This window comes from Haematobia irritans, chromosome 2 (genome assembly GCF_050003625.1).
Source record: "Haematobia irritans isolate KBUSLIRL chromosome 2, ASM5000362v1, whole genome shotgun sequence".
Taxonomy (NCBI): domain Eukaryota; kingdom Metazoa; phylum Arthropoda; class Insecta; order Diptera; family Muscidae; genus Haematobia; species Haematobia irritans.
The window spans coordinates 82,623,792-82,644,237 of NC_134398.1; the positions used below are offsets into that span (position 1 = coordinate 82,623,792).

Here is a 20,446-nt window from a genome sequence, read left to right on the forward strand (position 1 = left end):
TTTATTTCGTGCTCTTAATTTCTTTTTATTTGCATTTTAATGCTACGTCAATACTTGTCGTATACACGTTTGGTTCGAGTATTAAACTAATGTGGTAACAGGTTGGCTGATAAGTCCCCGGTCTAACAAAGAAAAACACATTTTTTTGTCAAAATTCGTTTTTATTATTCAACATAGTTCCTTTCAAGAGCGATACAACGATTATAACGACCTTCCAATTTTTTGATACCATTTTGGTAGTACTCCTTCGGTTTTGCCTCAAAATAGGCCTCAGTTTCGGCGATCACCTCTTTATTGCAGCCAAATTTTTTCCCTGCGAGCATCCTTTTGAGGTCTGAGAACAAGAAAAAGTCGCTGGGGGCCAGATCTGGAGAATACGGTGGGTGGGGAAGCAATTCGAAGCCCAATTCATGAATTTTTGCCATCGTTTTCAATGACTTGTGGCACAGTGCGCTGTTCTGGTGGAACAACACTTTTTTCTTCTTCATATGGGGCCGTTTTGCCGCGATTTCGACCTTCAAACGCTCCAACAACTCCATATAATAGTCACTGTTGATGGTTTTTCCCTTCTCAAGATAATCATTAAAAATTATTCCATGCGCATCCCAAAAAACAGAGGCCATTACTTTGCCAGCGGACTTTTGAGTCTTTCCACGCTTCGGAGACGTTTCACCGGTCGCTCTCCACTCAGCCGACTGTCGATTGGACTAAGGATTGTAGTGAAAAAAAATAAAAACGAAAAACAACTAAAAGATTACAAACATTAAACTAATCTGGTAAATGCAACATTTGGTATGACGCAAGCCAATCTCCCATCTTCCTCAAATCTATAATCTTTGGTTTTCATGTTCGTTCATTCTCGTCCCTAAGCTACGCTTTGTTGTTCCAATATATCGTCTTCCACAAGGTATATTGGAAGATATATTGGAACAACAAAGCGTAGCTTAGGGACGAGAAAGAACGAACATGAAGTTTTTTAGTGCTTTATTCTGAGCCGATTGTAATTCTCTTAAAGATATTGAGGTACGACAACCATAAATTATTGGCAAATATGTCAAATGAGAATCTTCTACTACGCACGGACGAAAAAGGCTGTTTTTCTTATGTTTGGGTGTAAACATGTATGTGTTTAGAAATCGAGACCTAGAGAGTATGCTGCTAGTAAAATATTGAAAGTAACCAATTGGCGCCTTAAAAATATATCCACACAAAGAAAATTTCATTAAAATTGTCTAATACAAGTGTATGCCCTAAGGTGAAACATAATATGTTTGAACAATACAAACAATATTTTGTTTGGACCAATCTTGAAAATATATATGCTTGGAGCAAAATGTGTTTGGAGTATATGTTACAGAAGCGATTTTTTGGGGGTGCAGCTACGGAATCTTCTACTACATATGCGTCATTTTTGTATTTCAGAGTTTTCAGTAGAATTGTCAATAACGGAATTGTTATTTTCTTCAGGAGTTTAGTTTTTATATGTACATTCCTCAATAGAACCCAATATTGAAGATTATTTTTGAAATTTTCAAGCGGACTTATGTACCACCTGAAAGTATGGAACTATTTTCTATAGTAAGCAAATCGACAATTTATGTAGTTTCGAAGAAATAAAATAATTTTTATTAATCAGATCTAACTAAATATAACTTTCACAATTCTGCATAAGATCTTAAGGGTGAATTTATTGAGTTGAGATTGCGTGCCAGTTGAAGTGATAATTTGTGTGCAATTAAACAGAGCCGTCGAATTGGTTTTCGGTAAAAGTTGCTTTAAAGTTATCACATGTATTTCGTCCAACATAGTATAGAATGAAAACCGTAGATAAAATATGTTAAACCCAGTTATTTCACATTTGTCATGAATTAATGAAATGAATTATACTTATATTTTACTGAATTAATACTTTAAAAACTTTTATTTATAAGTACTATAAGCATATTTCTCTCGCTCCACCTTTCTTTGTAACTCCTATTTCTGAAACTCACTCTAATGGTTAATTATAACGTAAAGTTATAATTTATACTTACACTTTGAAATTCTGTCCTCAAGCCGGTAAGCAACTACAATACTCCTATAAATCGTAGACTACATTGAAATCTGAAACCTGTCCTTTTTTAACACTTTTATTCCATTATTTATTTATTTTTTTATTTATTTCCATTTATTTAGGCAATTCAAAGCCTTTAAAAGGCCAATTTAACGAATTACAATGTACTACTCTAAATGTACTACTCTATGTATATATAAAATTCAAAGTACAGTAAGGGACAAAATTGTTCGCAAAGTTATAGAGTCTTTGCAACTCTAATACTTTGTCTATGGTCAAGGGACTAGTTAGTGATAATATGGCATCTTTCGTTTCGAAATTTACTCTTCTTCCCAATAAACAGAAACGTTTGAAAAATACTAAAATTCAATAATTTTTCATTCATTTTTTTTCAAAGGATAAGGGTAATATTCAAATTGAGTAATTGTTGAGAAAATCGCGTTGAAGTCAACGCTAAATTTCTAGGTATTTTGCATAATTTATGAATTTTTTTCGTTAAAAAATATAATAATATTAAAAATAACATTAATAATATATAAAAATAATGATATAATACCAATCAAAACATAATTATCTTATTAAACGTATTAATAAATAAAACTACTACAACTTTCAATATCCTAAAAATTTGTACATGTATAATTCCATTTCGATTTGGTGTCACATAACTATTTATTAATTAATATGCTGGCAATTTTAAATAATTACTATCGAGGAACTTGCTGGCCTGCATGTTAGAATATATTCATCATCCCGAAGTTCTTGATATAGGAATTATTGTACTTTGTTTTAATTGGTTGCACTTTGAAAGTTTTCTCGAAACTTTTCTATGTAGTTTCTTTCATCATTTTTTCATCGGCCAACATCTTCCAAGATTATAGCATCCAATGATTTTAGTTTTCTGCACACAATCGAGTTTAGTGATTTCCATTACGTTTTCATTTCTGTTTTTATTTTGAATTACTAATTATATTTTTGTATTTCTTCCAACTGACCCACAAAATCCACAAAAATTCGATTTCCTCAAGAAAGTTGGAGTCACAAAATTGTTATGAAACTCATTAAAATTCGGCAATTTGCAAGGAACGTGCTGGTCAGAAAATTAGAATAAATTTCCAGCAATATGAATTCACACAATAACAAATTAAACCGATGATGGGACGTAAATTAAACTATCGATGTGATGCGAATTATCATCTAGTAGTTGTTGATATGGGTAAGCATAAATAAAGTTTAATTGGTTGCACTTTGATTTATGCAAACTTTCTCTTATCGATAAGCCACTATCATTTTTCATCGGTCAGCCTCTTAATGTTTCCAAGAATGCAGCATCCAAAGATTTTGTTGTCTGCAAAGAGATTTGAGTTTAGTGACTTCCTTAAAGTTTTCAATTCGCGTTTTATTTTTACTTACCAATTATTATAAAATATTTTGAATAATTTCAGTTGATTATCAAAAAATTTCTACATTTTTTTATTTCATTCACGAACTTCGTTGCACAAAGTAGTATTGAAAACAATGTGGTTTTTTCGTTGCATTTCAGGGTAGCGTTTTGTTAAAGTTTTCTCCAATTATCTTCAACACATTTTCAAAGTTTTCGTCAACATTGGAAGTAATTTGCAAACAATTTGAAAATGTATTGAAGATGACCCGTTTCAAGTCAAGTTGAATTTATGTTGTAAATGATATTTATCCTCAAACTGAAAAGGTGTTGCATTTGAAAAACGCTCATCCCGTGTTTATTGTTTTAGTTTTATATTTATGTAACGGTAAATCCACATACATATGTGAACAATATTGACCCTGTGTTAATGTTGTGTAACAATTTCAATGAACTTAAATTGTTGTTATAATTATTAGACGATATCTTCTTACAGATTTTTCATCAATATTTTGGATTTCTTATCTATTAGCTTATTTTTGCGGTGGGAAAAGCCAAAGGAACAGAATGTCGTAAAAGATTTAGAAGAAGGAGCCCCATATCGAGAGATCGCTAAAAAATAAAACATATCAGTTGAATTTATAAATACAATAAAAAAAATCAATAATTTAGAAATTATTCACACCAAAAAAAAATTTTCTGATTCAATCACCAAATTAATTGATCCAATTAATTTTTTAATTGAAATGTCTTCAATCACGAAAATTATAGTATCAATCATAGTTTTAATTGGGCATAGAAAAAATGCTTGATTAAAAAATTAATTGATTTTCAAATTAATTTCAATTAATTTTTTAATTGATTCAATTAAAAATTTCATTGATGTTGATTGCAAAACTCAATTAACTTATTAATTAAAAAAGGTAACTATTTTTAATTACTTTCTGAATTGGCTTAGAGTTTTTATTTGGATTAACAAATGGTTGTTTGAAATACATTTTTAATTAAAAATTAAAAAAAAAAATTAGCACTTTTTTTAACTGAGTCTTCCGAATTTGATTAAAAAGTTAATTGTATCAATTAATTTTTTAATTAAAAATTTAAAAATTTTCAATCATTGACTTAATTAACTTAATGCTTCTATCATGATTAAAAAGTTAATTGTATCAATTAATTTATTAATTGAAAAAATTTTCAACGTCAATTAACTTTTTAATTGGAAATATTTTGGTGATATTTTTTTCTGTGTTGGTCGCGGTTGATCGTTACCTGTGCAGTAAATACAGCTGTTGAGGTCAAGCAAATATTAAATGAGGAACATAACTTAAACGTAAGTATCAAAACTGTTCGTAGAAGCTTGAAAGCCAGTGCATTAGTAGCCAGAGCAAAGCCTAAAAAGACGCGTTTGACCGACAAAACGCCTAGACTAGCAAAAAATACGAAAACTACACAATAGACGATTGGAAGCGGGTAACTTTGTCAGATGAGACAAAAATCAATCGAATTGGCTCTGATGGACGGCAGTGGACATGGGCGGATAAAAGCGTTGGAGTTAAAGAGCGAAATATTTGCCAAACATTAAAATTTGGAGGTGGCTCATTAATGGACGAAGTACTTCGCCGAATAGGAGGTAAAATGTGTGCAGCGGACTATATCACCATTCTTGAAGACTGGACAAAACGACACCTTTATGCAGGATAACAATGCTAAGCATACTGCGAAAAAGGCTAAGAAGTGGTTCGAAGAAAATTGTATCAAGCTTTTAGATTGGCCTCCCCAATCGGCCGATTTAAACCCAATCGAACATATTTGGTCCATTTTAAAAAGAAAGATTTTTGCTAAAAAGCATCCGCCTAAGACCCTTGATGAACTTTGGGACTGTTTTATTGAAGCCTGGGTAAATATTTATCCAGAATTGCTAAATAAACTCGTAAAGAGTATGCCAAAAAGTATAAAAGCAGTTAAGAAAGCACGTGGAGGTCACACAAAATACTGATAGAAATGAAATATGACTTTTCCGCTAGGGATCACAATTAAGCCCCTGTATTAATATGTGCTAAAACATTATTTTCAAATAATAATTTTAAGTTTCTGTATTTTTGTATTCATTAATAGGAATGTATTTAAAACAATAAAAAAAGTTGACATTAAAGTGAATAAAATAAAAAGTTTTGTTACATTTTCTTAAAAACTTTTATTTCATGAACTACCCTTACAGTATGTTTGTATGTTCCGGGTAAGCTCGGAAACAGCTGGTCCAATTTACTTGAAACTTTCAGAGATCGTAAGGGGCGCTCATGTGGTGAAAATAGGGTACCTCATTTTTTGACACCTGGTCGCGGAGGGGGAGCTCCCCTTTGTCCGACTTTATGAAAATTGGACCAAAGTTGACCGATTTGCTTGAAATTTTCACTGAAGGTTGGGGTTGGCATCTAGACAAAGATCCTCTACTTTATTTTTCGATATTTGGTCGCGGAGTGAGGCTTCCCTTTTGTCCGACGTTTTTTAAAGTACAGTGAAAAAACTAAATATCTGATATTTACAGAGAACTTGCAGTGAGGTTATGAAATTAATATGTGGTATCTGATGTGTTCATATGTGGACGGGGAGAGGGACTTCCCCTTGCCCGACATTTGGAAACTTGGAACAAATTTATCCGATTTGCTTCAAATTTTCAGGGAAGGTTGAAGGAGGCGTCTAGACAAAGAACGGCGACTTTATTTTTAGATATTTGGTCGGGAAGGGGAACCTCCCCTCTGCCCGACCTTTTAAGGTACTATGAAAACAAAAATAAAGTCCACCGACTGAAATTTTACGGAAAAACAGGGTGAGGTTATGAAATTTATATTAGGTTCCTAATTGTTTAATATTTCGTCGAGGAAAAATAAAAGGGCATAGGGCGACATCCGCTTCCCTGCCAGCATGTCAAAGTTCCATTTCATCCTCATCGCTACCACAGACTCGTAAGTGACACTGCAACAATCGCCAACTGTGATGGGAGAAGCGTATGAAAAAGTATAAAATGTACATGAAAGTATTTTGCCCTCACTATAGTTACAAGAGCCATTTTATATTTTGTGAAACACCAACCGCAACTAGCTTATTATAAATTATTTAAATTATGTATCCGAAGAGAAGGAGCGTAGACGGTACTACACGGAGCCTTTTAGTGGTATGGGTACCTCACAGATGTGGAGAGTTCTCCGTGAAGGAGGTTGTATATATAGTGATGATGATTTGCACGGCGCATCTTTTGATGTGTATGATCTCAATAATTTCTTCGTTTTGTCGAACTCGAATGTATCAGACAGACCGGATTTGAGAAGTGAATTGTTTTCTGATTCGTGCTTTTTTTGATTGTGTTTTCGAGGAGGATATTGTCAGGGCTATGGACCGTGTTAAATCTGGCTCTCTTGGCGTAGATGCTATTCCCATGAAATTTATTAAGACATTTTTCCCTTATATTCCTCGGTGTCTATTTCACCTATTTAACACTATGTTTATGACATCTGTTTTCCCCACCGCCTGGAAGAGAGCTCGGATTATCCCTATTCCGAAGAGTAGGAATGTGACTTGTATTAATGATATGAGACCAATTAGTATTCTCCCAGCTCTATCCAAGATTGCCGAACATTTAATTAAGAGACAGATAAAGGAATATGTTGATGACCGTCAGATGCTTAGCAGTTTTCAGTAAGGTTTTCGGACAGGATTACCTTAAGCTGATTGGTAAATTGAGGACCAAATTTTTATTTAGTTCTGATGCCTGTAAATTGATTTTTTCGTACTTATCAGGCCGCTCCCAATTTGTCCAATTTGATGGCATTACGTACGATACACTTGCAATTCTATATCTCAATGACCTTTGTAGCTGCATTCCAAAGTACTGTATTCCTTTTCTGTATGCTGATGACATCCATCTCTTTTTCCATAATAGTTGTATTTCTCAGCTTCAAACAGGTGTTGACTGTGCCTTGAATATGGTTGGTTCTTGGTTGGAGTCAAATAACTTAGATTTCAATGTCTCGAAATTCAAATACTTGCTTTTTGGACCAGTACGTGAACAGCCGTGGAGAATTGTTGTTACTTATAAAGGTACGCCAGTTACAGGTGTTGATGAGATGAAAGTTTGTGTGTTTTTCTAGACGGAAAACTTAATTTTGGGGCCCATATTGATTACTTGTTTTCACAGGTATTAATTTCCCTACGTAGTCTCTACAGCACTAACATGTATTTACCCTTGTTTGTCAGGAGAAACCTTGCATTTGGTTTACTTATGTCGAATATTTGCTACTGTATTGAAGAGATTTCCGGTACGACTGGGGAGAATATGCATAGTCTGGAAAGGTTATTCAATATGGTAGTATGTTTTGTGTTCAGTTTGGGTCGATTTGACCACGTTTCGGAATAAGCTATTGAATTCCTTGGGATGCCTTTTCCACTGTACGTTCAATTGCGGAACCTGATCTTCTTTTATAGGGCCATCCAATGTGAATCTAGGTTGCTTTTTCTTGATAAGGTTTTTTCTTCAGATCGACTCGCAATCCACAGATTATGTTGCATCGTATATCGCATTCTATATGTGAACGTTCCTTCATTGTCCGCGTTGCTCTTATATGGAATAGACTACCTTTAAACCTTCGCAGTTTCAATTTTCCTATTAATGTTTTTAGAGCTAGGTTCTTGGAGTTTTCTTTACCACGAATATAATCATTGTTATCGCATTATCATCGGGTGTTCCATAACTCTAAATACACATTTGCAAGTCCTTTGGCTGGGGAGCCATTTTTCAACGCTTAGTAGGAGATATCTACTATATCTTAATATATATTTAACATTTAGTATACTTACAATGTTACGGTTACCCTAATGCAACAAAGGAGCAACTCACACACCAGCCAGCACAATCGCTTCCCAGAGGAGGTCCATCCCGTTGCCCTTGTCCAGGTCCGTATCAATAAATATACATGTATAAAAACAACAAATTTACTCACTCTAATACACACATTCTTCCAAACAGGGGACAAGATGTTATATCCCAGCCGCCCGCCCTACCATGACCACTCGAACTCCACAAAATCTTACCGAATGGTCCCACAAGTCCGCTCACATCACAACTTACATCCCGCGCTCACCTACCCCTTTCAGAATAATTTACCACATCATAATCTTCGTTACAATTTCAAATCACATTATAAAAATTTTATTTAGAACAATATATGTAACCCTAATCTCTAATTTAATAAATTTGAACACATATAAGTTACAGTATTTAAAATAAATTATTTTTACCGAAAATAAATTAATAAAAAAAAAAGTAGAAAAAAAATCAAGATTATTGAAATGGAGTATTATATATATGTAAAAAAAAACACTAGGTGAGAATCATTAATATGTGAAATGCACAATATCAAACATTTAAACTCAAAAACGCCTAGAACCTACAAAAGTTTTCAATGCCCAATTTCTGGCTGACCATAGTCTAAAAATACTAATCTAAATAAGGGAGCTCTCTTATATTAGATTTTTGGATCTTTTCCACTTTAAATCCACATTTACAAACCACTACAAACAAAAAGAAAACTATTGTAGTCCCTACGACGAATAAAAAAAAAACGTAAAAAGGATACAAAAACTAGCCTATTGGCCAAACACAAAAAAAATATTTAAATCAATTTCACTAAAAGAGTATATAAAAATAACTACAATACGTTGATAAAAAATACATATACAATAACTTAAGAACTAGTTTTTGATTGTATGTTGGTTTTTCATTTAGATCTTTTACTTTGGGCATGAATAATTAGCCCATATGATAAAACCGATTTAACCGGGTTATTGTCTGCACAAAGACTTGGTTTCCCACACACTCTCACTCAGAGTGGTGAATATATATATGTATATTTATGTTTCTTGAAGTGTTCCCAGAACGGTGGTCAACAATTTTTAACGGTCACTAGGGGAGCACTTACTTGACGGCCACCCCTGTATCTATCGCCACGTAACGCAGACTTTCAATCTATCGTTCTATTATTCGTGCTGATTCTATGAGGACTGACCCGCACTACTTTATCGATAGTTTATCGCTGAGTTAAAAATAATGGTTTGTCCTACCTTAATCTTCGTACAAACTTGTCTGGCTCTTGCTGTGCCCTAAGGACATTCAATGGGATTCCCTTTTTGCCACTTTCCTTATAACGACTGGTTGAAATGTTTGCCTGCCAGAAAAAAAAGCGAGCCTCCTGATACCCAGGAGGCAGTTTGTACCTATATGGATAGAAGTCATGTTCAAAATCCAATTTCCAACATATCCAAGTTATTCGATTAAACTTACGTTGATTTTATTAGATTGGGAATTATAAGTAAGTATCCTGTCTGCTAGACACCTCCTAACATTCACTTGGTTCGCCCTCTGACAAAAAAAAATTATTCAAAAAAAACAATTTTTCAATATTCACTTTTTAAAATTTACATCAATTAGCAGCACAAAAACGAACCTTTATGCATAAAAAACACTTTTCCCAACTTCACTTTATATGTATACTGCACTACTTTTGAATACAGATATATGCCTATGCTCAGCACAACAAAAAATGGCAAACTATCAGCTCGCCAAAACGCTTTCCACCCTTTTATAGCGACGCCGCGATACCTCAATACTTCCAGCGATCGCCATCATTATAGCCATTTAATTTATCGCTTCAATTCCTTCTTAATATATTTCACTAGTGGCACTTCTCTTTCAAAACTCTTAAATTTCTCGTTTTCCTCTTAACGATAATTTCATGAATGAAACCTGCATTACCCGGCATGCACTAATCACTACTACACTTTACTACGGGGTTGCCTTGCGAGGTTGGCAACACTACGTTATGAACACATCCACCCCCTGTCAATGGGAAAACGTCAAAAAGCTTCTCCTCGTTGTAGCGTCGACATGCTACTTTTTATTTCTTCCTACATTTCTAATGGCCAGTTTCTCATCCCCCGATTAATTTTAACCGGTGGATAGACCTCCGGTTAGTAAAATTTTTGTATGGGATCAGCTGTTTTATCGACACGATAAATAATAACAAGACATTGAGAAACTGGCCCTAAAATTTATTAACCTATTTTTTCTTTTTTTTATTTTCAGGTTCCTTGGACTGCTCTGGTGGAATGGCTATGACTGATGCGCTTTACAGACTATCAGTTATTCCGGACGGAATGTCGGTGTTTGTAAGGAATCTTACAGTGTGTCGGATCGATACGACTTGTCGGCGATGACTAAATAATCGGTAAATGTGTTAACGATCCCATAAACATGCAGCAGTATCGATTATGCCTTCGGACTTAACTTATAATGTGAAAAATATATGGGATATGTTCGACACGAGCACTGTCGTCCGGAATAACTGATAGTCTGTAAAGCGCATGATGGAGAACCCCGTGATAGAGGCATTCGACGGACATAGAGTGTTTATCTGCCACAGGAGTCTCCAGCAGCCACAGTCATTTTCCCAGACTACTCAACATGGGTTCGGGGCAAGTCGCGGTAAAACCCAACCGCAAAGGAGGCTTCCCTGCCAAGGATGAATGCCACCAAACGAAAAGGCCATCCCAACGATACAACATAAAGAAATCAAAAAAAACTAATATCTAACCAAACTAATCCCCCCAAAACCAAAACACAAAACTATCATACTAACCTCCCCTTACAAAAAAAAAAAAACACAAAAAAAAACAAAAGTATAATTGGACACGTTGGCTCATTGTGGGCACTTGACCAACCCTCCGCGGTGTCCGAAGCTCTCTCCAGTCCCCCCATCACCAGCATAAATTGGGGACTGGCGAAATATTGTGGCATCGAGGCCGCCACGTAGGCGACAAGGCCTTACCTAAAGTACCCCCCACGCAAAATTTTTTTTCGTCCTGGACTTAGCCTCACACGCAACAACAATTTATAAATATTTTTTATTATTATTTCTATTTACTACACCATTGTCTTAAAGGTTTTATCTAGTTTGTTTATATACCATTGTAGAAGTTTATATTTTATTACAATTTTGAGTGACGCAGGATTTTAGGTCTATTTATTGACTTTTGAAATGAAAATCGATAATGAAGTGCAGAAATTTTGCAGACACGCTGCCTCCATCGAGAATAAAAGCACTGGCTGATAGACGCTGCAACATGTAACTTGCCACTTGTAAATCCACATCATTCTATTATTAATGAAAAAATATGTTAAATGTGTTGTGATACACTAATAGCAAAAAATACGCTCCATAGTCGTGAACGGATGGTGATAAAATGAAACGGAAACGTTCACAAAAAAATCAAAACGAAATGTTCTCAATTTCGTCCACGGGCGTTCACGATTTCATGAACGGCATTCGTTTTTATTTGGCCACGAAACGTTTTAAAATAATCGTTAGACATTATTATGGCAACTCCCTCGGTGGTGCAATGTGCTAAGGCGACTATTAACGCGTATGGTGCAGAAAACACAAGTTCGAGTCACGGTAGCGAAAATCTTTTTTTAATTTTGTTTATAAATTCGTAACCATAACGTTTTCAGATCGTGAACGCTGGTTGTTATTTCGACAACGCATGGTGTAATTTTACCGTTGTCAGATTGACACCGCCTGTTCTCCGTTTGACACCACATGTGTTTTGATTCACTTTCATGAACGAATCGTTTTGAAATGAGCAAGCCGTGCATGATTTTTTCTATGAGTGTAGTGGTATAAATGTAATATTTATAAGAATTTAAACATTTTAACAAATATTAAAGCTCTTTCCGATTTCTTGGACGGGAAACAGTGATTCATTGTATGTTTTTGAATATAATGCTTAATTTTCCAGTATGTTGAGGAGAAGGATACCTTTACTTGACAAACCACACTTAAAATTCACAGAAATGAAATAGAAATGTATTGTTACGAATTTGATAATTATAGATATAAGTTTATTTAAATTTTCGCTATCACTTGTTGGAATCATCCCCAATAAACACAGGATGAGCGTTTTTCAAATGCAACAACTTTTCAATTTGAGGGTAAATATAATTTTCAACATAAATTCAACATGACTTGAAATAGCTCATCTTCAATACATCTTCAAATTGTTTGCGAATTACTTTCAATTTGCCAAAATGTTGACGAAATCTTTGAAAAGGTATTGAAGATAATATGAGAAAACTTTGACAAAACACTACCCTAAAATGCAACGAAAAAACCATGTGGTTTTCAATACTTATTTGTGCAACGAAGTTCGTGGTCAATTGCAAGAAATAAAAAAATGGAAAATTTTACACAAATAAATAGTTTATAAAAATAGGTAAGTGAAAATAAAAAATGAAATAAAACTTTAAGGAAATCACTAAATGTACATCTCTTTGCAGACAATTAAAATTATGGATTCTACGTTCTTGAAAACATTAAAAAGCTGACCAATGAAAAAATGGTGGACAATTACCCTGCCAACATTTTTTGAATTTGGGGACTCTTTTGAGAATCCCCACTACGTCGAAAACAATCATATACGACATCAAAAACTCGTCGGAAAAGCGCCGTCACTATTGAGAAGTTGTACCACGCCAAGTTACTACAAAAATGTTTCGCATGAGTGCAATTATTAGGTGCCTTTATAGATCAATTTAGAACGACGCCAATAAGGGACCCTCCAAACAATCAGAAAAAGTGCATTTTAAGATAGTTGTAAAAGAATCATTGTGGTCGAGTAAAACACGTTTGTTTAGATATTTATTAATTTGATTAAACATTTAAAAATTCTTAAAAATATAACATTTATACCACTATCACATTACATTTAACATAATTTTTGGCATTAATGATGATGTTGAGTTACAAGTAGCGAGTTACATGTTGCTGCGTCTATCAACCAGTGTTTTTATTCCATGGAGGCAGCGTGTCTGTAAAATATCTGAAAAACAATCACTTTATTCCATTTGGAAAATCACCAAATTGTTCACCAATATACCTTTCACAATTTTAAGCGTATAATCTATGTTTTCAGAACTTTATTTTCGTTTTTATTTAATTAAAATATAACAAGCTGGTTGCGCTTGGCGTTTCACGAAAAAATGGCTTTTTTAACAGTAGGGATGGCAAATTACTTGCATGTACTTTTTGATGTACCTTTTCATGATGGTTGAAGTGACATTTACGGGTCTGTGGTAACGATGAGGTTGAAATGGAACTTTGAAATGCTGGCAGGGTAACTGGAGCTGTTTCAAATAGTTTATGATAATTGGTACGTCAATATGAAAAATTAAATCAACACTTTAGAGAAGTCACTAAATTTAAATCTCTTTGCAGAAAACTAAAATCTTTGGATGCTACATTCTTGCAAACAATAAGAAGCTGATCAATAAAAATGAGTGGCTTATCGACAAGAAAAAGTTTCCAGAAACATTACAAGTGCAACCAATTAAAATTGTTAGAAACAACAAATTGTTGAAATCAACAACTTCTGGATGGAAATGTGCATCACATCGTCAGTTTAATTCATATGCTATTATCAGTTTAAAATGGATATTTTGTGAATTTCTCCTACTGGAAATCAATTCTAACACCAGTACGTTCCTAATTTCAAATTGCCCGCATGTTAATAAATTTTAATGCTGTTTTATGACACCAAAAGGAAGGAAATCGAATTATCAATGCAAAAGTGTTTACTAATAATGTTTAAGATATTTAAAGTTTTGTTGTTTGTTTGTTTTTTGTTTTGTTCTTATTTGTTGATATGTTTAATAAGATTATTATTTATCAATTGGTATTGTAGTATATTATGTAGTGTAGTGTATTATTATATATTTTATTTTGATAAAAATGAATAAATTATACAAAATTCATAGAATTTTGGCTTTGACTTTCAATTTGAAGTGGGGATATCATTCATACAAATTTAGGTTGAAAAGTATTTGCAACGATGTTAATTTTGAATTTGACTCGCATCGAAAATTGTTTGACAAATTATTGAGTAGCGATGCATTTCAATTTGAGGATAACACTTGAGATATTATTGCTAATGTGTTGAATTTCACTGTTGAGGGTAATGTCTGTTTTTTGTTGAGAACGCGATTTTCTCAACAATTTCTCAACTTGAATATTACACTAATCCTTTGAAAAAATGTTTGAAAAATTGTTGAAATTTAGCATTTTTCAAACGTTTGTGTTTTATGGGTCTATTCATTTTCTAGTATTTTCCTGAATTTCTTTTATGTTCTTTTGTTTGCTTACCGAAATGTTAGTTCTTACTCTCTCTCATAGAATAGCAACCCCTTTGCTTTGTTATTCTGCATTCTCATTTCATCTCATTGTCTATTGTCATTATTGTTGTTGTTGTAGTAATGCGAGCATATATCTATGTGAGTGTGTATGTGTTTGGCAGCCACCAGATGAACAACTTAATAGTCGTAGATCCTTCTAGCATTGTCTAATGCGCTTTACAGACTATCAGTTATTCCGGACGGAATGTCGGTGTTTGTAAAGAATCTTACAGTGTGTCGGATCGATACGACTTGTCGGCGATGACTAAATAATCGGTAAATGTGTTATCGATCCCATAAACATGCAGCAGTATCGATTATGCCGTCGGACTTAACTTATACTTTGCACAATATATGGGATATGTTCGACACGAGCACTGTCGTCCGGAATAACTGATAGTCTGTAAAGCGCATAAGAATGTTCTGCCGTTGCCAGAATATTGTAGTGCTACCAGAATATTCTCGTATTGCCACACCGTCATATAAAAAGCGCTCGCATGCTGCTAACGAGTCAGTCTTAATTAAAGCGTCAAACGAATAACTTCAGTGTGAACGAATTGTAAAGTGTGAAGTCATAGTAAATAAATTGTAGATTGTCGTTATTTAAAAGAACTGTGTTTTAATTGTCGGGTAATTAAAAAACGCCTAAATATAAAAACGTAACAGTATGTAATACACTCATAGAAACAAGTCTGCTAAAAACAGCAGTCGATGTCTGCTGTTATATTTTTGTACTTCAGGGCGCAATGAACAACAATTTATAAAATTTTTAGGTTATAAAATTTTCCCCAAACCCTTTTTAAGAAACAAAAGTAGTTTTTGGTATATTTTTGCACTGTAATATACTTACAAGCTCCTAAATACGATCAGCAAACTTTTGTTTGCTGTTATGTCTCAATTCGATAAATATTCAGATTTTTGGTCAAATACTATAGATATTCATAAAATATTGTGTTAATTATGTTAGGATAGCTCCTAAGTTGACATTTTTATTTGTTTTAGCCAAAATAAAACATGTTTTAGTGTAATCGAGCTTCAAAAATAGCAGGAAATGTTTGCTATTTGAGCAAACAGTGACTGCTGTCCCTTCTTCAGCAGACTCTCTGCTGTTTTAGCAGACTTTTCTGCAAACAAAATGCTGCTGATTTTTCAGCAAACAAAATGCTGCTGATTTAGCAGTTTTTTTTTTTGCAAAAATAGCAAACAATCTGTTATTTTGGAACAGCAGATATACTGCAGAAAACTCCGTAGTTTGCTGAAATTTTCTGCTGATCCGAATAAAATTATAAATTCACTCCGGTCAAATGGACAATACTAAAATGGTACAAATTACATAACTTCAAACATTAAAACCATTTCAATTTTTTGATAATGCAATAACATTTTTTAATTAAATGGACCCTGGGATTTGTATACGCTTAACTTCTATGAATATGTGGCTAACATAAATATTTGTCCCGAACCACAAATCTAACATGTCAATTATCTTATAGTCGATATATGGCTGTTCTACAAAAGCCTAATTTTATTTCCCGTGCAAAAACAGCCGCAGGAAAACTCAACTTGATGAAGATCTTCTAAACCTATCTATATTTTCGTAAAGTATTTTCCTATAAGAGCTTGTATTTTCGTATTCGAAGGAAATTTTAATTTTGAATATGCAAACAGTTACTCGATTGCATTCGAAATTTTAAGCAAAGATAGTAAAATGCACTTTTACTCTCTTGATAGTTTTTACTGGATAATTGTTGCTAGAAAAGTACGCGAACAGACCTATTGTTGGTATAGTCGACGCATCAGTTGTGACAAATGTCAACGTCGATATGTATGTCTAATGACAACGCCGTCAAAGCAACACTTTTAAATGAATTTAACACGAGAAAAGCCGGGAAAATGGAAAAATTGGTAATTTTGTGTTATTTTGGAATATATTTTCCAAAATTTCTTTTATTACGGAGATTATATTTGGTAAGTATTGTATTTGCCATTCCTTCTATAGTCCATTTGTTTATAATAATTTGTTTTAATAATTGTTAGATTGGAAAATAATATTGATATATGGGAGCAACCGCTTTAGATACCGCCTTACTAAACTGTAGCCGAATGTACCACAATTGGCAAAGTGCACCTTAAATGTGAGTACTAAAACCAGGATAACATTACAATCTTGCTATTTTAGCGAAATTATGCATAGACATTATAATACATATAGATGAGCCATGGGTGTCAAACTATGTTTGACAGTTCCGAAGATTAAGAATAAACGAGAAAAATAAGAACACGCTTAAATTTTCTTTCGTTTTCCTTTTTGTAGTTTGCCAATTTTACACAAAATTATAAAGTTTATGATGTACCAGAGGATTTATAAATAAATTAATATACTAAAAGTTCACATTTCAACAAAAAATTGTGACCAAAACCGCGAAAATACGAAATTTAATTTTGAGCAGCATTGCTCTTTACGAACTAGAGTTGGGTAGTTCCGGAGCGAACTAGCTCTTTGGAACTATTCCGTGGCTGGAACTAAATGAACTGGATCCGACACCTTTACTCTTTCAGTCATCAGTTCCTTCCCTGCCAACATTTTTTGAATTTGGGGACTCTTTTGAGAATCCCCACTACGTCGAAAACAATCATATACGACATCAAAAACTCGTCGGAAAAGCGCCGTCACTATTGAGAAGTTGTAACACGCCAAGTTACTACAAAAATGTTTCGCATGAGTGCAATTATTAGGTGCCTTTATAGATCAATTTAGAACGACGCCAATAAGGGACCCTCCAAACAATCAGAAAAAGTGCATTTTAAGATAGTTGTAAAAGAATCATTGTGGTCGAGTAAAACACGTTTGTTTAGATATTTATTAATTTGATTAAACATTTACAAATTCTTAAAAATATAACATTTATACCACTATCACATTACATTTAACATAATTTTTGGCATTAATGATGATGTTGAGTTACAAGTAGCGAGTTACATGTTGCTGCGTCTATCAACCAGTGTTTTTATTCCATGGAGGCAGCGTGTCTGTAAAATATCTGAAAAACAATCACTTTATTCCATTTGGAAAATCACCAAATTGTTCACCAATATACCTTTCACAATTTTAAGCGTATAATCTATGTTTTCAGAACTTTATTTTCGTTTTTATTTAATTAAAATATAACAAGCTGGTTGCGCTTGGCGTTTCACAAAAAAATGGCTTTTTTAACAGTAGGGATGGCAAATTACTTGCATGTACTTTTTGATGTACCTTTTCATGATGGTTGAAGTGACATTTACGAGTCTGTGGTAACGATGAGGTTGAAATGGAACTTTGAAATGCTGGCAGGGTTATATTCATTTCGTTGTGTACTCATTCCATTTCTTTCGCTCTTTATGACAACAGCTCTCACTTAAATTGAAGTTGCCAGATCCTTAATGAAGATATCGAAACTGTTCCAACCTAAATATCAATACCAACATGCTTTACAAAAATTGTGTAAATAAGCAAAAACTATACAATGCGGAAGAATATTTTACGCAATAGAAACATATCATAAACGAAAGGCGAACTCTTTTGTTCTAAAGTCGGCAAAATAATTTTTTACATTGTAACTTTTGATTTTCTCTATGAAAACAATTTAAACACGATATTTCTAAAATAAATGTAGATCTTTGTATTAGTATTGATCTCTGAAAATTTTTCTACAGAGTTATACCATTATCTAATTTTAATTATACAAAATTTTTATTATACAAATTAATGTTCAAGAAATTTGATTAAATTCTTGTGAACTTTTATGTTTTACTTAAATTTAGTGTTCATGCTTTTTATTTCATTGCTTAGCTAAAAGAAAATGTCTATATATGTGATTCTTTAAGCTCTTTCCTTATCCGGATCCAAAAGGAACTGTGGAACTAAATGATGGAACTAGTTCCTTTTTAGGAGCGAATCTGAAAAGACCGATCACTTTAGTGAGCCGGGATCGCCCAACTCTATTACGAGCAACACAAAAGCAAATACACGAAATTAATGTTTGGGACTGACCCTTTACGAAAAATCAAATCGAAATGTCAGAAAATTAATTTTTGGAACTGACACATTTTTTTTAAAGAGAATAGTGGATCATCTATGTATTATAATGTCTATGGTATTATAATAGGGCTGTTTTCTTTTAGCACTGGATGCAACATTTGTATGCGCTATCCAGAACATCGTTGCACTGGTGTTCTATCCAGAACATCTCATCAGTGCAAGTCGCACCGATGTTGCCAGATTGTAGTTTAATAAAGTGACGCTTCTTCGATTCACAAGAGCAATTTATTGTGACTAATTTATCGACAAAAATGAATTTCAAACTGATACAATGTCATAAATAATCGCAGCAGTAAATATTTATTACTAATTTGTGCATTTCATACATTAAAAATGCAAGATTTCACTTCTTTTCTGTGATTGTTTTTAAACAGCTGATGACAGTGTTGTATATTTTTGGAGCTGTCCTGGATAAACGAGTACTCTGTTTTCTTTTAGTCCTTCACGGCTAAGGGTATCCAGTGCTAAAAGAAAACAGCCCTAATGTCAATGAAATAATGCCAACTCATAGACATTATAATACATAGATGATCCACTATTCTCTTTAGAAAAAATGTGTCAGTTCCAAAAATTAATTTTCTGACATTTCGTTTTGATTTTTCGTAAAGAGTCAATCCCAAACATTAATTTTCGTGTATTTGCTTTTGTGTTGTTCGTAAAGAGCAATGCTGCTTAAAATTAAATTTCGTATTTTCGCGGTTTTGGTCACAATTTTTTGTTCAATTTATAAATCCTCTGGTGCACCATAAAAGTTATAATTTTGTGTAAAATTGGCAAACTACAAAAAGGAAAACGAAAGAAAATATAAGCGTGCTCTTATTTTTCTCGTTTATTCTTAATCTTCGGAACTGTCAAACATAGTTTGACACCCATGGCTCATCTATATGTATTATAATGTCTATGTGCCAACTCAATACGGCCTTAAGAGAATAATGTATGTTTTTAGTATGAATCAATTTGGTTCTTCGCTAAAACCACCTATTTAATTGGTCAAATTTGATAACATCGTTCAATACAACTATAAATTTAAATAGTTTACAAAAAAAACACAATTTTTTCATATACATCTGATGAGATCTGATTTTTATGTTTTTTCATCTCCTGATTTCGAAAATAGAGGTAAAATTTTTATATGGAACACTATTTTAGATATACACTAGACGCGAAAATCATATCTCGAGCTAGAAATGTCCGGTTATATCGCTGGATCTGTTGATCTCTGAAAAGTACCAACCGTTGAAATAACGTCCGGTTTCTCTTCATGCTCGTAAAGATGATACTCTAAAGTAATGAGAAGATCATACTCTAATGAATAAAGTACGAAAAACTAAAAATATGAGGATATCACAGAAACTGCTTCATGAAAACACTTTTAACCTCTATTTTCGAATTCCGGAAATGAAAATACATAAAAATCAACCACTTATCAAATGTAAATTTTAGTGTAAACTAGTGTAATTACTAGTGTAATTACTTTTTTACTTGTTTTCATTACAGATTGTCTTAGCATTGTTATGTTTTATCCGCGTGTATATGGCCAAAGAAGAAAATCAAACGAAAATAAATACTGGACAACACTCCAACTGAACTTCTAATAACTCTATGGAATTAAATTTATTTTACACATTTAATAAATGTAGAAGTTATTGTATTAAA

General features: G+C 33.3%; 3 long non-coding RNA genes across 3 annotated transcripts; 2 read left to right on the forward strand and 1 right to left on the reverse strand.

The window, feature by feature from the left end:
• Positions 1-10,364: 10,364 nt before the first annotated feature.
• On the forward strand, positions 10,365-14,297 carry LOC142225636 (uncharacterized). The gene is made up of 3 exons (XR_012719349.1): positions 10,365-10,453; positions 10,570-13,691; positions 13,757-14,297. It is a non-coding gene; the product is annotated as an uncharacterized LOC142225636 (long non-coding RNA).
• A 2,235-nt stretch (positions 14,298-16,532) lies between these two features.
• Positions 16,533-20,446, forward strand: LOC142223097 (uncharacterized). Its single transcript, XR_012718560.1, has 3 exons — positions 16,533-16,677; positions 16,747-16,844; positions 20,288-20,446. It is a non-coding gene; the product is annotated as an uncharacterized LOC142223097 (long non-coding RNA).
• LOC142223096 (uncharacterized) lies at positions 17,537-18,047 on the reverse strand. The gene is made up of 2 exons (XR_012718559.1): positions 17,808-18,047; positions 17,537-17,750 (listed from the first exon to the last, which is right to left on the reverse strand). It is a non-coding gene; the product is annotated as an uncharacterized LOC142223096 (long non-coding RNA).